Source organism: Leiobunum rupestre, chromosome 3, assembly GCF_980474605.1.
Source record: "Leiobunum rupestre chromosome 3, qqLeiRupe1.1.hap1, whole genome shotgun sequence".
Classification (NCBI taxonomy): Eukaryota; Metazoa; Arthropoda; class Arachnida; order Opiliones; family Sclerosomatidae; genus Leiobunum; species Leiobunum rupestre.
Window position 1 is genome coordinate 16,793,661 of NC_143386.1, and position 5,577 is coordinate 16,799,237.

Below are 5,577 nucleotides of genomic sequence, written 5' to 3' on the forward strand. Positions count from 1 at the left end.
AATATATCCCAAGGTTTTGGACGATGGAAATGTTTTACTAATTGGAAAAGTAAGTTTTCAAGGTCCTTAAAAGTTGTGGATATCCAGCCTTGTATTTACAATTTTTTTTTTGAAATTTAAAGGTAAATCATTCTCAGAGTATGTCACAAAATGCTCTGAAAGTATGGGTTATCGCTAAACCTATTGGCGAAATTGTAACTGCCCACTGCACCTGTATGGCAGAATTAGGTGAAGCTTGCTCCCACATAGGCGCAATACTGTTTGCCATAGAGACAGGAGTTGGACTAAGAGACAGTATTACGTACACAAGCAAAGCAAATGAGTGGCTCCCAACTCATTTGAAGTCAGTCCTGTACCTTCCATGTAAAGACGTTGACTTCACTTCAGCCAAGCTGAAGAAACGACCGTTGGAGAAATCTTTGGCAGGAACACCTAGAACTTTATCTGAAAGCCCCGACAACAGTGCTAGATCTGATGAAACGTCTAAGACTAAAAGGCGATATGCAGCTCAAATAACCAGCAGAGAGGAACTTGATGGTTTATTTGACGTTTGTTGTAATGATAATGGAGGTGATTTCGTTGCGTTGTCTATTCTGCCAAAATATTGTGAGAACTATATTTATCCTAACCCTAATTTTGAGAGATTTATTGTACCCCCTTTAACTGATTTATTCAAAGCCGCTAACGTAGATTTGGAATGGCCCGCTGTTCTCAGAGAATCAAGTCAAGCATTCAATGACCTTTTTCTAACCACTGATATGGTAAAAGAAATTGAAAAGCGTAGTCGGACTCAATCTAAATGTCCTGATTGGTTTATATATAGGTCCGGTAGGATCACCGCCTCAAAAATGAAAATCGCCTGTAGATCTGACATTGCAAATCCATCTGTTAGTTTAATCAAAGTTATTTGCTATCTAAAAGAGGCACAGTTTTCCAATGAGGCGACCGAATGGGGTCAGAAAAATGAAAACTGCGAAAATGCAAGTTTTTAATCAGGTGTGGAATAGTCACAAGTGTGTTATAATGGGTGTGAGTGGCTTATGTATTGATCCGGCATTACCACATTTAGGTGCTTCACCAGATGGTACCCTTACGTGTAATTGTTGTGGTTATGGCATCTGCGAAGTAAAATCTCCCTATACTGCCCGAAACATGACAATTTTAGAAATGTTACGTGAGAAAAAAAACACTTGTCTCGAACAACTTTCCCCTGGACAATTCAGACTCCGAAGAGACCATGAATACTATTTTCAGATTCAAACGCAAATTAAAATTTGCAAAGCACAGTTTTGTGATTTTGTATTATGGACTCTAAAAGACATTTTTGTTGAACGAATATTTCTAGATGAAATATTTTGGAAAGCTTGCGAAGAAAAAGCTACAGCTTTTTTCAAGTTTGCAATTATCCCAGAATTAACCAGTAAATGGTTTACTTCTCAGCCTACTCTAAAAGAAATCAGTCAAAATAGATTAGATTCTCTTGAAAATTCCAAAATTCCATATTGTTATTGTAAGAAGGGAGAAGAGGGGTCTATGGTTTTTTGTAATAATCAACAGTGTCCCTTTAAATGGTTCCATTTTGAATGTGTAGGAATTACCAAACCACCCAGAGCTAAACACTGGTTTTGCCCAGACTGTAAGAAAGGGGGTAAAGGTATATCAGTTACGAAAAAATAAATAAATGGCAAGACACCTGAAGCCTCACCAAAGGAAGCTGCGAAAGCCAAGAAATCAAGAAGAGTTTCAACAACTGTCAATAAACCTACCAAAATGCAACGCTGGTTGATAAAACTGAACAAGCTGCAACGTTGAGTAAAAAAGGTCAAAACATTTCCCATGCTAGATGATGAAAGTTCCTTAAATAGTCACAAAAAAAGTTCCTTAAATAATCACAAAAAAGTTCCTTAGATATGTTAAACAAATTCAACTGGCACGCAAGCTTGTAAAATGTTATATTTATTTCTTACCAGACCAATCACTCTTTCAACGTGTATTCTTAAGTGAGCAAGATTTCTTGTATTTACAACATCTAAAGCAGAAAGCTGACTACGGTTTTTAGTAAAAGCTGGAATTTGGAGTTCCGCACAACAAAAACCAACACTTTCCGCTATATCAAACCCTCTAACTGCTAAAACCAAGTCTCCTGGCAACAATTTTTTTAACAATCCAGAATTTTCTGTTAGAAATTTATCACTGGTTCTACCACCCCAGCCATCTGAAATAAATGCAATGGCACCTTGTGGTGTTATTCCAATTAGAAATTTACTAGTGTTATGGTGTTTGTAATTAGACCAAGTTATTGCTCTCGGAAGTAACGAAGATGGTCTGTCAATAAATACTTCAAAGCAGTCTATAATAATAGCACATTTCTCCCCATAAGCAGCTTGAAAGTCAGGTGGCATGCTTTTTCGTAAACTCTCTATCTGGCCAAAAAACCGCGTGATATAATCTTTTGTAAGAAGCGTCTAGCCATTTATCAAATATTCGACTAACAGTTGGTTGCGATACTAAAAACCTAAAAGCTAAATCTTGCATTGGCATATTTAACCTTAATCGCATCATGAAAATGATGAACTCTTGAAAGAGTGAAAGCTTGTTACGGTAAGAATGCGAAAACAATTTTGAAATAAATGAAAAAATATTCATCATGCGTTGAAATGTTGGAAGGCCCGTATAAAATTTAACTTTATCATCATTAGATTCGAAAGTTTTTTCCGAGAATTCAGACTCGAGAATTTTTTCCCTTAATTGATAGAGGTCATTATTCATTCTTATATTATCATTTTCCAGGGCAAGGATATCTTTAAGTCTGTCTGACACTCTACATTGTTACTAATATCCGGAAGAGTTTGGCATTCTGCGTCGATACCCATTTTGAGATATTCAGTTTGGCATTCTGCATCTTCACTATTTTTGTAATTTTTCGTTTGGCATTGTGCATTCTTGAGTGTTTTTTGAAATTGAGTTTGACATCCAAACTCGATCTTCACTAACTGGAATTACTTGGATCTCCCTTTCTACCTTACGACATTCATTTCCTCTAAAATCCTTAAGTCCTCTTGTTTCTTCTATTTTATTGCGTGCATTGACAGATTCTGATAACGGCGAACCCCTAAGAATGATCTCCCCTTCATTAGGCTCATCTTCGTAAATAACAAAAGGACGCTTATCTTCCAATGAATTTTCCATTAATAAACGTCTTTTCCTTACTTGTGAGTTAATGAGCATAGATCTGTTTGGAGTTTCATGTTCAGCTTGGCCTATGTGTAGCGTTGGAATGCAGTCAATATTTTCAACATCAAACAATTTAGAAGGCACACCTAATTGTTTTAGTTGAATATTAACTTTGATGTTTAGGATTTAGCTTAATAAAACAAATCTCAATATTTACCTTTAACAAAATGCTTTCCCCACACTGTTGAGTTAAATTTGTTGGCATTGTTAAAGTCTACACCTTGTTTACCAATAATCTTCAACCATAAATGCCTTCGCTGTTCCGATAGTTTTAAGGTTTCAGGGCACTGATTTTTTATAACGGCTGGAACTTTGAAAAAACTCATATCTAATGGCTTATAGCCAGGGCCGGCGTTAGGGGGGGGGTAAGCGGGGCAAAAGTACCTCTGAAAGGGGCCCGCTGGAACGGGTGCCTAACTAAAATTTTCTAATAATTCCAAAAAACCGAATTTTGGAGTAAAAATTACCTGGGGCCCGAAAATCGTAGCGCCAGCCCTGCTTATAGCGTCCATTTCTATTACCACAACCTTGTATTGCACATTTAGACATTTTCACCAGTTATCTGCCAAGGCTTAGAATACAGCTAAACTTCCAAAATTGTGATAGACAAAATGGCCACCGGCACAACTCGCGATAAAAAAATTTGCGCGTTCATCGTCATCAAACGTCATTCGTATAAGGCGTGACTTAGACTACTACGTCACAAGAATACACACTATTGGGTTGTTATCGGAAGATTTTGCCGGAGAACCGATGAATCTATTCGTATGGGCAAATGGAGACAGTCTTTTTAATATTCTTTTTAAAGATCCAGTCAAGTTTAATATTACTAAGGATGGTGAAATAGATTTATATAATTTAATTCATACGTTTAAAGTTATGGCGGGAAAATTGGGCCACGTGTTTTGCCCTGGAATTAACCCAGTGAAATTTGAGAATGTTAATTGTCTGTTACCAAAGAGCTTATCTGTGATACATTATCCGTTTACTCGGTATCAATCAACTAAATGCGAAGTATTTTATGAGCATCCGAGAGAAACAAATAACCAGAAGATACAATGCAAACACTGCTATGATGTGGGTCACAGTATCGCCAAAGCTAAGAAAAGGAAGGCCATGGAATCACCGAATCGAAAACTGAAACATCAGAGGCTGTCAAGCACTTTCCAGTTTCCCTATTAAGTTCCTACCACCTAAAAGCAAATTAATTCGAGTATCCCGTATACGGAACAACCGTTCTTTTATGAAGGAAAAGGTATCTAAATTGGAAGCTGAATTGAAGATAAGAACAGTGAATTTGAATAGCGAGAGCTCTACTGAAATGTCAAACATTGTGAAAATTATAAACGAAAAATTTGCTTCTACCGTCGAAGAAAGTTTCCACTCAACACCTAGCCAAACTAAAGAGATTCTGAAGGCATCATGGGAGAAAGATTCAAACCAAAAGTATTTATCAGACCAGAAAGATTTCTTCTCACAACAAGAGAAGTCATTGACCTCTCCTCACATACGTGAATGGAACGTTATCACATTAAGAATAGCATTAGCAGTTTGTAGCCGCATAGAGAAAGAAGGAAGGGGAGGGATATTTAGAAAGGGGGCGACGTAAACTCGACGGTAGAGAGAAGCTCGTACACTAACGCGCATCGCCGTTGCGCATCGTCATAATATGTGAGAATTTGAAACTGACCCACAGTGAAAGCTTGGATTAACAATAGTAGTGCCTACCTGGATTTATGACTCTAGCTTTCCTAAGTGTTTGTTACGGGTTCTGCCCTGTAAAAGGCTTCGTGTTACGGGAATTTCGGAAATTATCCGTTAACTTCGCCAAAGCGGCGCTGCTGTCGCAAAAGTCATTTACTTGTCAGGATTTTTCCAAGTCATATATCCAGGTAGGCACTACTATTGTTAATCCAAGGTGAAAGTGACAGCTGTGGTTCTGCCACGTGCTTTTAGGTAGTGAGTTTTTAATTAAAATGGTTTACCACACAAAGTGCTGCTATAAAAATTGCAATAGCAACACTAGATATACTAGTCGAGAAATTTAAATTATGCCATATAAAATTATAACTTACTTTCAGTTCTATATTAAATTTTTACCGATTCTACCGAACTTTGCTAAGCCTTTGCCAAAAAAAACAAACGAACAGAGAAAGCTCTCTCTTGACTATGTCGTAGTTGCGCACAACGATGCGCGTTATTGTACAAGATTCCGTCGGTAACCATGGTAGCAAAAGTGACATAAGACCCAAAAGTGTGTCAACTCTACCTTCGCGCCCGTTAAAATATTTACTGAGAGCTAGTCTCACAATAGACTACATAAACTACTAGTTGGAATAGTAC

The 5,577-nt window shown here is 37.4% G+C and overlaps 1 pseudogene; it reads right to left on the bottom strand.

Annotated features, from left to right (window-relative positions):
• Positions 1–1,913: 1,913 nt before the first annotated feature.
• On the bottom strand, positions 1,914–2,769 carry LOC149949699 (uncharacterized; annotated as a pseudogene).
• Positions 2,770–5,577: the final 2,808 nt, after the last annotated feature.